The sequence below is a fragment of the Xenopus tropicalis genome, chromosome 5 (genome assembly GCF_000004195.4).
Source record: "Xenopus tropicalis strain Nigerian chromosome 5, UCB_Xtro_10.0, whole genome shotgun sequence".
NCBI lineage: Eukaryota > Metazoa > Chordata > Amphibia > Anura > Pipidae > Xenopus > Xenopus tropicalis.
In genome coordinates this window covers 44,469,304-44,483,677 of record NC_030681.2, presented here as the reverse complement: position 1 = coordinate 44,483,677, position 14,374 = coordinate 44,469,304, and positions in this window count along the sequence as shown.

Below are 14,374 nucleotides of genomic sequence, written 5' to 3'. Positions count from 1 at the left end.
TGATGCAGCATAACTTATATGTAAATCTAGAATATCCCCTCATGTTTGGTATCTTTAGAAACTACAGACCTTCAGGTTTCCAGGTGCAATGTAGTTTTCACTCAAAAGCCAAATACCTTTTGTCAGTGCATTGTGAAATTTGGAACTTTTTTTGACATTTTTTTTTTTTTTCTAAAACGTAAACTTGGACGCATGATCAAATGTGGATTTGACAAAAAAAAATCTCATAAAAATTTTCTAACAAAGGCAAATTTGAAAGACAAACTTCTCCTGAATAAAATGATGCCCCATATGTATGGGTGCACATAAAGACATGGGCATCAAACACTCCAAAGCAGGGGCAATGCACAAGGGCAATTACAGCTAAAAATGTGGGTGCTGTGCTCCATGTGCACTACCTGCAGTTTTTCAGTGTTAACCCCCCCTACTTGTGAAATAACCCCCACAAACTATATATGTCTGAAAAGTGCACACCTTCAGCTATTCAGAGACGCCACTCTCCTCTTTCTACATGGAAAATTGTGGCCGCAGTCCCTTGCAGAAGTCAGCGCTTTGGTCAGAAATCAAGAAAAAAACAGATACAAACCTAGATTTCTCCCCAAAATCTCCATGGCAACTACTAAAAACTTACTAAACATCAATCTGCAAGTTCCCCTGAATAAAACGATACCCCATATGTATGGGTGCACATAAAGACGTGGCCACCAAATGCCCCAAAACAGGGGCAATGCATAAGGGCAATTTCAGTTGAAATTTTGGGGGCTGCGCTCTATGTGCACTTCCTGCAGTTTTTCAGTGTTAACCCCCCCTACCTGTGAAATAACCCCCACAATCTATATATTTCTGAAAAGTGCACACCTTCAGCTATTCAGAGACACCACTCTCCTCTTTCTACATGGAAAATTGTGGCCGCAGTCCCTTGCAGAAGTCAGCGCTTTGGTCAGAAATCAAGAAAAAAACAGATACAAACCTAGATTTCTCCCCAAAATCTCCATGGCAACTACTAAAAACTTACTAAACATCAATCTGCAAGTTCCCCTGAATAAAACGATACCCCATATGTATGGGTGCACATAAAGACGTGGCCACCAAATGCCCCAAAACAGGGGCAATGCATAAGGGCAATTTCAGTTGAAATTTTGGGGGCTGCACTCTATGTGCACTTCCTGCAGTTTTTCAGTGTTAACCCCCCCTACCTGTAAAATAACCCCCACAAACTATATATTTCTGAAAAGTGCACACCTTCAGCTATTCAGAAACACCACTCTCCTCTTTCTACATGGAAAATTGTGGCCGCAGTCCCTTGCAGAAGTCAGCGCTTTGGTCAGAAATCAAGAAAAAAACAGATACAAACCTAGATTTCTCCCCAAAATCTCCATGGCAACTACTAAAAACTTACTAAACATCAATCTGCAAGTTCCCCTGAATAAAACGATACCCCATATGTATGGGTGCACATAAAGACGTGGCCACCAAATGCCCCAAAACAGGGGCAATGCATAAGGGCAATTTCAGTTGAAATTTTGGGGGCTGCACTCTATGTGCACTTCCTGCAGTTTTTCAGTGTTAACCCCCCCTACCTGTAAAATAACCCCCACAAACTATATATTTCTGAAAAGTGCACACCTTCAGCTATTCAGAAACACCACTCTCCTCTTTCTACATGGAAAATTGTGGCCGCAGTCCCTTGCAGAAGTCAGCGCTTTGGTCAGAAATCAAGAAAAAAACAGATACAAACCTAGATTTCTCCCCAAAATCTCCATGGCAACTACTAAAAACTTACTAAACATCAATCTGCAAGTTCCCCTGAATAAAACGATACCCCATATGTATGGGTGCACATAAAGACGTGGCCACCAAATGCCCCAAAACAGGGGCAATGCATAAGGGCAATTTCAGTTGAAATTTTGGGGGCTGCACTCTATGTGCACTTCCTGCAGTTTTTCAGTGTTAACCCCCCCTACCTGTAAAATAACCCCCACAAACTATATATTTCTGAAAAGTGCACACCTTCAGCTATTCAGAGACACCACTCTCCTCTTTCTACATGGAAAATTGTGGCCGCAGTCCCTTGCAGAAGTCAGCACTTTGGTCAGAAATCAAGAAAAAAACAGATACAAACCTAGATTTCTCCCCAAAATCTCCATGGCAACTACTAAAAACTTACTAAACATCAATCTGCAAGTTCCCCTGAATAAAACGATACCCCATATGTATGGGTGCACATAAAGACGTGGCCACCAAATGCCCCAAAACAGGGGCAATGCATAAGGGCAATTTCAGTTGAAATTTTGGGGGCTGCGCTCTATGTGCACTTCCTGCAGTTTTTCAGTGTTAACCCCCCCTACCTGTAAAATAACCCCCACAAACTATATATTTCTGAAAAGTGCACACCTTCAGCTATTCAGAGACGCCACTCTCCTCTTTCTACATGGAAAATTGTGGCCGCAGTCCCTTGCAGAAGTCAGCACTTTGGTCAGAAATCAAGAAAAAAACAGATACAAACCTAGATTTCTCCCCAAAATCTCCATGGCAACTACTAAAAACTTACTAAACATCAATCTGCAAGTTCCCCTGAATAAAACGATACCCCATATGTATGGGTGCACATAAAGACGTGGCCACCAAATGCCCCAAAACAGGGGCAATGCATAAGGGCAATTTCAGTTGAAATTTTGGGGGCTGCGCTCTATGTGCACTTCCTGCAGTTTTTCAGTGTTAACCCCCCCTACCTGTAAAATAACCCCCACAAACTATATATTTCTGAAAAGTGCACACCTTCAGCTATTCAGAGACGCCACTCTCCTCTTTCTACATGGAAAATTGTGGCCGCAGTCCCTTGCAGAAGTCAGCACTTTGGTCAGAAATCAAGAAAAAAACAGATACAAACCTAGATTTCTCCCCAAAATCTCCATGGCAACTACTAAAAACTTACTAAACATCAATCTGCAAGTTCCCCTGAATAAAACGATACCCCATATGTATGGGTGCACATAAAGACGTGGCCACCAAATGCCCCAAAACAGGGGCAATGCATAAGGGCAATTTCAGTTGAAATTTTGGGGGCTGCACTCTATGTGCACTTCCTGCAGTTTTTCAGTGTTAACCCCCCCTACCTGTAAAATAACCCCCACAAACTATATATTTCTGAAAAGTGCACACCTTCAGCTATTCAGAAACACCACTCTCCTCTTTCTACATGGAAAATTGTGGCCGCAGTCCCTTGCAGAAGTCAGCGCTTTGGTCAGAAATCAAGAAAAAAACAGATACAAACCTAGATTTCTCCCCAAAATCTCCATGGCAACTACCAAAAACTTACTAAACATCAATCTGCAAGTTCCCCTGAATAAAACGATACCCCATATGTATGGGTGCACATAAAGACGTGGCCACCAAATGCCCCAAAACAGGGGCAATGCATTACAATGGGGCTGCAATTTATGTGCACATCTCAAAGTTTTTCAGACAAAATTGCCCCTTACCTGTGAAAAAACCCATATAAACTATACATTGATTAAAAATAGACAACTTCAGCTATTCAGAGACACCACTCTCCTCTTTCTACATGGAAAATTGTGGCCGTGGTCCCTTGCAGAAGTCAGCGCTTTGGTCAGAAATCAAGGAAAAACCAGATACAAACCTAGATTTCTCCCCAAAATCTCCATGGCAACTACCAAAACTTACTAAACATCAATCTGCAAGTTCCCCTGAATAAAACGATATGCCATATGTATGGGTGCACATAAAGATGCAGCCACCAAATGCCCCAAAACAGGGGCAATGCATAATAATGGGGCTGCAATTTATGTGCACATCTCAAAGTTTTTCAGACAAAATTGCCCCTTACCTGTGAAAAAACCCATATAAACTATACATTGAAATAGACAACTTCAGCTATTTAGAAACACCATTCTTGGTTTTCTACAGGCAAAATTGTGGATGCAGTTCCCTATACAAGCTGGACTTTAGTCTGAAAAAAAATATAAAGTTAGATTTCTCCCCAAAATCTCAATGGCAACTATCAAAAAACTTGCTCAGTATCAATTAGCAAGTTACCCTGAATAAAATTACACCCCATATGTCTGGTTGCACATAAGTACATGGCCGCCAAACCTGAAAATGCATAATATTGGGGCTGCACTCTATGCACCCCTTGCAGTTTTTTAACTTTAACCCCCCCCCCCCAAATAAACCCCTAAATTGTACTTTACTCACCTATTTCAGTTTAGCGGAGCATCTTTGATTTGAGTTCCATCTTTCCTGTGGTGTTATGATACCAGTTTTTTGCTTCTTCCTACACTACTTTAGAAATGACAAAATCTGCACCACATTTAGAAGGATATTTGCCAAAAAAATCCATAGTAATTTGGCCCATAAATGATGCAAGTGTCCTTAGAAGTTGCACTAAAGGTGCCAACAATAAAGCTTGGGGCATTAGCATCAGAGATAAAATTATGTGCACCATTACGTGCCGTGCAGCAGTCACCAGTGGCACACCAGTATTACGCAAAGTTTTTATATTTAGAGAGCCACTGCAACTTGTGTAACCTAACCAGAACATACAGTAGATATTCAATTTGTACTACAAGCACAAAAAACCGTAATGTATCTGTCATCCTGTGCTCAAGAACCTTTGCAAAAAACTTAAGGCCTACACTTACAGTAGTTAAATGCTGCCCAGAAATACAAAGTATATAATACAAAACTATGCACAGATAACTGCGCTGACAGGCATGCTTTTGAGGTGCCAGTAAAAGGACTTGTGGCATCAGCTTTAGAGATAAAAACATCTCATTGATTCATCACACACCACAAGTTTTATCATGCGCCCTGTCAGTCACCCAGCACCTCAGTTCGCTATACCAACAGCACAATACAAGTCCTACCCCATAACCAAAGAAACACTGCAACTAGCCTGAATAACCATAGCTCAAACACAAAAATCTGAATGCCCAAGAACAAGTCTAAACAACCACAAGCTACAAGCACACACTGTTTTTCTGACAACCTGTGCAAAAAACAAAATCACATACCATAAAACCCTACTTTACTAAAAAAAAAAAAACTTTTGCCAATAATATGACACACCTTACCAAACTTTTCATCACATATATCTATAACCTAGTTATAAGTAAAGTACGGACCTGCCAGAATAGATAAACTCAATAAATAAAAAACAGCGTCACTTTGCCAGCACAGCTAAGTTTGGAGGCCTGCAACCTTGTGCATAAAAACCTAGAACATGCCAAGTCCACTATTCTGATATGCTAAATCCTTATTCCACCAACAAACCCAGAGAACCATAACCTACCTATAAAAACACAAAATTCAAGTCCTCTCATAGTGTACCACAGTATGGTACACTTCAAAACATGGGTGGAAACACAAAGCAGGCTTGCTAGGACACTTGGGACAATAATACCGGACATCTCGCCTAACACCCTTGGAACGGCAAACCTTACATTTTCTCTGGGCATATCTTTTATTAGGTGTTGGTGGAATTTGTGCTATAAAATGCTTACCCACCATTCGGGCAACATTGTCATTACCTGGCATGTCAGGAACCTCCTCTACATCACCAAACAACAAGGCAGGGAGCAACTGCAGCAAATAATTATAATAAGACAATCTGGGGCCTGGTACTGCCGCCTTGTAAACGACATAAGAATTATAAAGGGCCATTTGGATCATATAAATTGCTGCTTTTTTGTACCAGGCCCTGGTTTTTCGGGTGGCATTATAATAATGTTGTATTTGGTCGGATTTATCAACACCACCCATATGCTTACTATATTCTTTACTACACAGGGGCTTTGTTTTTGAGGGCCTACCGCCACTTCTGTGTTGGACAATCATGGTCTCATCGTGGATAGTAGTAAGCATAAGAACAACTTTGGTGTCTGAATATTTTATGGCCAAGAGCTCATTGCTTCTTAGAGCATGTACTTCTCCACGCTTCAGTTTCTTATCCAGCAATTCCCTGGGCAGTCCTTTGCGGTTACGGTGGACTGTGCCGCAGGCTGGGGTGTCCAAAGAATTTAGGGCTCTAAATAAAGGGATGCCTGTGTAAAAGTTATCCACGTATAAGTGGTAACCTCGGCCCAGCAGTGGAGTTATGAGCTCCCAAACAATTTTACCACTGGTAGTCAAGTCAGTGGGACAACCGGGGGGGTCCAAATTAGTGTCCTTTCCCTCATACAGCATGAAATAACTAGTGTAGCCCGTGCTGCTTTCACAGAGTTTGTAAAATTTAATCCCATAGCGAGAACGCTTACTAGGGATATATTGGCGAAATTTTAGGCGCCCTTTGAAGAGCAAAAGGGACTCATCTACACAGACATTTTGGGAGGGGGTGTAAACCTCTGCGAAGCGCTGAGACAGGCTATCTATAAGGGGCCTCAATTTATAAAGCCTGTCATAACCGGGCTCATTAGGGGCAACAGCCGTTGTGTTGTCGTTAAAGTGAAGAAACCGCAATAAAATTTGATAACGGTTTCTTGCCATAACGGCTGAAAAAAGAGGGATGGAAAGGACTGTATTGGTATCCCAGTAGGAAGCTAAAGAATTACGTTCTACGAGTCCCATTGCCAATGTAAGAGCCAGGAATCTTTTTATTTCGTTTATATTTGTGGGATACCATGCCTGGGCTCTTGAAAAACCCGGTAAAGGGTTGCTGGCAAGATACTGCTCAGCATACAAATTTGTGTAACGGACCATGTCCTGTAGGATGGCCTCTGTAATATAGAGATTAAAAAAATCTATAATTTCAAAATTAGTGGTGTCCACACTGAGGCCAGGGACTGCAGTGAAAGGGGGAATTTCAGGGACATAATTACAGGGAGGCCCCCACGCAGGCTCTCCAACTGCTGCATCAGTGCTACCCTCACCCTCTTCTACATCCATGGGTACATCTTGGGCACTACCACTAGCCTCTGCCTCTTCAGCAGTAAGCGTGCCACCACTACTAAACTCTGCGCTAACCGTGTCACTATCCTCTATCTCTGATTCCTCAGTAGAGTGGTCAGATGGAACATACTCAGACCCAGAATCGCTAAATTCTTCTGAGCTGGAGTCCATGCAATACCTAGCAGCTTCCTCTGTGCTGTAAAACCGTTTGGCCATTGTGCCAGAAATATACAGACAACTACAAATCTAGCAATCAGCAGGCAAAGTCAAAACAAGCAAGCAAAAAAAAAAAAAAAAAAAAAGCAAGACAACACTTGTAATGATGTAATAATGTAATAGGAGAACACTTGTAATAGGAGAAGCTAGAAAAAAAAACCTCACTGTAACCTTTTGATAAACTCAAGCCAGCAAGAGATGACCAGGAGTTAACCTTTGGCAATAGAAACTACCAGAACAATCTGAACTTAGCACCTCTGGACCTTTCTAGAACAACTGAAATCAAATGGAATAAAACCACTAAAAGCAATCAAAGAACAATAATTGCAATGAAATCAGTGGTCAGAGCCCTGGATCCACTAATGTCACTGCAAAAGCAACCTTTTTTGGGGCACTAAACACACAATAAAGAACAATGCAAAGATAAAACACCATAAAATCAGTAAAACCCAATAAAACCACCTAAACCAACAGAAGAACAATAATTGCAATGAAATCGGTGGTCAGAGCCCTGGATCCACCAATGTCACTGCAAAAGCAACCTTTTTTGGGGCACTAAACACACAATAAAGAACAATGCAAAGATAAAACACCATAAAATCAGTAAAACCGAATAAAACCACCTAAACCAACAGAAGAACAATAATTGCAATGAAATCGGTGGTCAGAGCCCTGGATCCACCAATGTCACTGCAAAAGCAACCTTTTTTGGGGCACTAAACACACAATAAAGAACAATGCAAAGATAAAACACCATAAAATCAGTAAAACCGAATAAAACCACCTAAACCAACAGAAGAACAATAATTGCAATGAAATCGGTGGTCAGAGCCCTGGATCCACCAATGTCACTGCAAAAGCAACCTTTTTTGGGGCACTAAACACACAATAAAGAACAATGCAAAGATAAAACACCATAAAATCAGTAAAACCGAATAAAACCACCTAAACCAACAGAAGAACAATAATTGCAATGAAATCGGTGGTCAGAGCCCTGGATCCACCAATGTCACTGCAAAAGCAACCTTTTTTGGGGCACTAAACACACAATAAAGAACAATGCAAAGATAAAACACCATAAAATCAGTAAAACCGAATAAAACCACCTAAACCAACAGAAGAACAATAATTGCAATGAAATCAGTGGTCAGAGCCCTGGATCCACCAATGTCACTGCAAAAGCAACCTTTTTTGGGGCACTAAACACACAATAAAGAACAATGCAAGGATAAAACACCATAAAATCAGTAAAACCGAATAAAACCACCTAAACCAACAGAAGAACAATAATTGCAATGAAATCGGTGGCCAGAGCCCTGGATCCACCAACGTCACTGCAAATTCAGCACCCAATAGCAATACAAAAGTTACAGTGCAATAAAAACAGAAATCAATTATGAAAATGCCAAAAAAAACACTAAAATGCAACCAAATAAATCAGATAATTATAGAGCAAGATCAGAAATAAAGTTTTAGTAAAAAAAAAGACTGCCAAAGAAAGCAAAGAAAGAAAGAAAAGAAAAGAAAGAAAGTTTTTTTTTTTTTTTTTTTTTTTTTTTCTAAGTGTAAGTGTGTGTGTAAGTGTCTGTGTGTGCTTTGGAAAGTTGTAAATAAGTGTGTATGTGTGTAAAAGTGTAATAATGACAAAGATAGAAGAAGAAATGGAAAAAAAAAAAAAAAAAAATTTTTAGACAGTTGAGATAAAATAAGCAAAATAAACAGTGGTTAGAGAGTTGTAGTTCAGCTCACACAATGCAGGCAGGCAATCAGGGCGACCAATCCAGCAGGAAGGCAGCAGGAAGGCAGCAGGGGGGCTCCAGCAGTCACACGTGCACAGCAGGAGTGAAGAGGCGACGCGGGGGCGGCGACATTTAAAGGGACAGCAGTGGACACGTCATCAATGCGTGTCCACTGCTGTCATTGGCTAAGGGACCGGATCGGTGCGGCTGGGCGACCGGATCGGTGAGTATGACCTTACTTGCTCGTTGCCTAGGGGGTTGTGCAGGCTTTACAAGCGCTGCGCTGCTTTAAAAGCGAGCGCAGCGCTTGTAAACCCGAAAGTGCCATAGGACGTAGATTCTACGTTCTATGGCACTTTGGTCCTTTAGTGCCTAGGACGTAGAATCTACGTCCTATGGCACTAAAAAGGTTAATATAGATATGTGTATATCTATCTCCACTTGTGTGCCAAAGTACTAGTGAGTTTTTCAGTTTAGATCACAGAGGTTGTCATCATGTTATGGCAGAGTCAGAATGTCCATAGTTACCTTTACTATAATTACATCACATACCTTGAGTGTACTTGTTCCATGCCCCCTATGTCTACACAAGTCCATTACAGTTAAATGATGTCATTGTAGGAAAATAAAGTTTATACCTCAAATTTTATTTAAAAAATCTATAATACATTTAAAATGTACAGCCCGTGTGGTTAATGTGCACACAAACACTTCCCTAAATGATCAAATAATGACAAATTTAGGCTAAAGAACACTCACACTGCAAAAGTGTATTGTCAAAGCATGCTTTTATGACATATAAGTAATGTCTTTCTCACCTGTTTCAATAAACAGTGAGATTGCTCCAAGCATCCAGGCAGGACTTTAAGAATCACAAAATATTTGGTGGCAAGAAATATAGAATATAAATGTCACAATATAAGGCTGATTAGTAATAAATACAGATAATTTCTACATGGGAGCTCAGAAACCAGTGCAGTTAGCATAAGAACTCAATAATTAGCCATGTAGCATCAGCTTATATGACAGGTCAACCTCATGTTTTGATTAATAATTTGCTACAACCCCAAAGCTTAGCCTCTCAACAGCTGTTTAGAACACACTGAGCATGCAAGTGTCGCAGACACTGGATAATTGCTGCTATTGAGATGCAACTATTGCACATTGGCAGCCAGCTTTAAAGCGATAGTGTATTGGCTTGGAATAGTGTATCCAACTGCCAATGCAGTTTGTAAGTAGGCAACTGCTTTTAAACTTTTGTTCATTAAATGGAATTACACTATTGGGCTTATTTACCAATTTCCAAGTTTGTGAATTTGAGTTTGTTTTTCTAAATTGAATAAACACACATATCAAATGCTCATTTATTAATTATGAAAACTAGTTCAAATAAAAAATTGGCATACCAGTTTGCCAACTCAGAAAACTCGAAAAATTTGAGTTTAAAATGATGGCTTTACTTTGCCTAGGACAATTCCCACTGCCTTCTATAGAAACCTGCAAGCTTTTAGATGGTGAAGTTTTAGTTTTTTGCACTTAATAAATACCAGATATTCAAGTTTTTCAACCATAACTCAAATTGTGGGGGTTTTAGCGCTAAAAAACTTGAATCGTAAAAAAACTTGAGTGTTGCCATCCTTTCAGAACCCTGTGTATGTGCCTCCTTCACATGAGATTTGCTGTACTGTTCTGTTGTTAGGGCCTAAAAATCCTCTCAAACTTTAAACACTCTATAAGAAAATTAAATATACTAAAAATGGTCCAAAGCACACTTTTTAAAATTCTGTACCTGCTAGGGTCATTGGTGCTGTATTAACCTGTCCTCCAGAGGACATGAAGGTATTTGCCACCACAAAAAAAAAATTTCAACGTGTATCTTATAAAATAAATATTTGGCATAGTTTTCATGATACTGTTGCTTTAAAGGGGACCTTTCACCCAAATAAATTATTGCTAATTATTTTCTATTTAATTTGTCAAGCAAAATAAACCTCACTTACATAATATAAATCTTGTTTCCTTCAGTCTTGGAATTACACAATCACAGCAAGAAAGCAGGCACCAGGAAGTGGAAAAATGAATGGAAAGTTAAAATAATTGTCTGCCTTGCCTCTATGCCTAAGGCGGGGCAGGCAAATGTGATTGACAGCTGGAATTTTTAAATGCCTTTATAATGGGTGTGGATGTGTTAATATAAATAGGAATTTGGGTTTCATGTCTAATTTGAAAAATACGTTTTATACCTGGGTGACAAGTCCCCTTTAAAGGAGAAAGAGAGGCTAATAAAGAGTTCATCTCAAGCTGCAGGCATACCTTCAGTTCTCTCAATAGTGCCCTTAAGTCTCCCCATATTTGTCCCGTTCAGATGATGAGAAGCCTCATAGGGGGAAAAAAACCCCACTGAACTCTGTATAATGCCTCACTCCTGCACCAAGACCGGTGTACATGCTCAGTTCATAAGACTATGAGGAAGTTTCCTGCTGATTGGCTCAGATCCACATTCCTAAGGGGGGGAGGGAGTTCCTTGCATTCTTCAGGGAGGGGGGAGAGAGGAGAGAGCTGCGGGTCTCTGGCACAGGAAACCAAAGAGACAACAAACCCTGTTTGAGAAGTCAGTGCAGCGTTTCTGTGAGTGCTTATGGCTGTATTTACATAGATAAAGCTTACTTAGTTTTTACTTTTCCTTCTCCTTTAAGATATTTCTTCTAGGCTATATGAAATAATCAGATATTTACAGAGTGACACTACGGTTGCTAAGCCCTTGGGTCAGTGATCACATCAGCCAGTTAATGGGGAGAGTTCTGTCTTGCTCCCACACTTCTTCCTGTTACAGTTAGAGCTGCATTATTTGTGGTCATGTGATCTCTGAGGGAGCACCCAGCCCATCACTAAATGGTGGCTCAAAGTCATCAATGTAAAAAGGCAGAATTTACGAATATTAACTGATATATGGGGGATGGAGCTTTCTGGATACTGGGTCAGCATTAATGAATCCCATACCTGTATAACTAAATGGAGTAGTGTGCTGACCACAAGAAATGTAATCATTATGGTGCCATACAAAGACCTATTAGCTGCCAATCCAGTAATGAGATATCGCTGTATATGGCCTCTTCCCTACCCTACCTATACAAGTCACACAGTGGCTCTTCATTTTGTGTAGGTATTTGTGAGGTGCCACTAGAGGCACTGTTTCAGGAGCTGCCATCCTCTGGCTCTGCAGCTGTTTGTTAATCAGAAGCTTCGGCCTATCAGCAGTGGGGAGAGAATATGCAGAACTCTCCGTAGTAAATAGATGGGAAATTCTCTTTTTCTTAAGCATGCACTGAATCCACTTTTATAGATTTGGACAAATAGAGAATCAATACAGTTTCACAGAAAAAAAATGCTATTTCCATAATCATGTTATTTAAAGTCAGTAGGGGTTCATATCCAGTTTGGCCAGGCACTTGGATTCGCCCATATCCGAACCCTGTCGAATAAAAAAGGCTCTGATCTCAAACCAAATGCAGGATTTGGTGCATCGCTAATTTTCGTACCGATACAACCAATGCACAAGCGTGAATGTGGTGTAAATAATAAATAAAGACCAAACAACTGTGGCAATTTCCATGTTTTTATTTAACCAACACAATTGTTTCTTCTTATATTAAAAAAATACAGTTTTCTCTTTTGGTGGAAAAGAGCCTCATCGCTGAAGGCTGTATCTGCACTGTTATATCAAAAAATTATTCCATATATCGAAAAACAGTAACAGTTTGAGTGACAAAGTTGTGACACCGCAAATAAACTGATTTAGTATCATGAGTGAAACAAATCAATCCGAGATTTACAGCTCATCAAATGCATCCCCTGAACAACATGGCACCCCTTCTTGCACTCGCTGTCGTCATCACTGCTTTTGGTTTCTTTATCTTATGTAAAATGCTCTATGAAATACCAATAGTAATAAAAGGCATTCGGCAGATAGAAAATGATTATTCAATGCCCCGAAACAATGCAGACTCATTCTCAATATGGAGAGAGAAGTGGTGCAAGAAGCTTTCTGTAGTCACTCTCTATAATCTGACCTACCAATGAAGCCTATGGCCAAGCAGGAAATCATACTTAGTCCACAGGCTTCCAAACAGGGCAGTGACCAACTGAGAACCAACATGGAGTTTCACGCCATAACTGGTCATGTTAAAGGGGCTATTCACCTTTAAATTAACTTTCTGTATGGCAGACATTGAAATTCTGAGACAATTTGCAATTGGTTTTCATTTTTATTTTTTTGTGGTTTTTCAGTTTGTTTACCTTAACAACCAGATAGTGGTTTGAGATACAGGACTGAATATAAAGATAAAGAATAAAAAGTATAAATATCTCAATAAATAAAGAAGACCAGTTGCAACATTGCTAGAAATAGGACATTTTAGGGCTCTGGCACACGGGGAGATTAGTCGCCCGCGACAAAACTCCCTGTTTGCGGGCGACTAATCTCCCCGGATTGCCATCCCACCGGCGCAAATGTAAATCGCCGGCGGGATGGCACGCGTCGCGCAAGTTGCCTCGAGAGGAAACTTACACGATTTCAGTGAAATCGCGCCGCCGCGTATGCCATCCCTCCGGCGATTTACATTTTCACCGGTGGGATGGCATTTGGAGGAGATTAGTCGCCCGAGACACAGGAGATTTGTTGCGGGCGACTAATCTCCCCGTGTGCCAGAGCCCTTATAATATACTAAAGGTTAAAGGTTTAACACCCCTTTAACACCATTGCTAGTGTGAATTACCATAGTGAGACTAAAGAGAACAGTGTTCTGCAGAATACGTCCGTGTACAGCAGGGATCCCCAACCTTTTATACTGGTGAGCCACATTCAAGCTGAAAAAGTGTTGGGGAGCAACACAAGCATGAAAAATGTTCCTGGAGGTGCCAATGAGAGCTATAATTGGCTATTTGATAGCCCTTATGTGGACTGGCAGCCTATAGAAGGCTCTGTTTGGCATTATACTTGCTTTTTATGCAACCAAAACTTGCCACCAAGTCAGGAATTCAAGAATAACTACCTGGTTTGAGGCCCCTGGGAGCAACATCCAAGGGGTTGGGGAGCAACATGTTGCTCACGAGCTACTGGTTGGGGATCACTGGTGTACAGCAACACAACAATGAAGAGAGGAGGAGTCCCCTTAGCAAAAAGCTTTCTATCCACTCCCGTAGCTTTAGATGATGGCTTTTTATAGACATGAAAACATAACCATGAACATTACTATAAACATTCTGAATTTATCAAAAATACAAGAAAAAGTGTTGTTATCTGTTAGATATCTAACCCCAATCTAGTTTGAAATGTCAACCCATAATCATGGCAATGTCAGAATTTGCAGTGAGTAACACATGCTGGAATTACAGTACCAAGTTGTAAACCTCTTTATTTGGCTAAGACACCAATTACACTAATGCTATATAGAATGTCAGCATAAATCATTTATTATTTGTAGCACAGGTAACCTGTTCTCCTATTTCTAAAT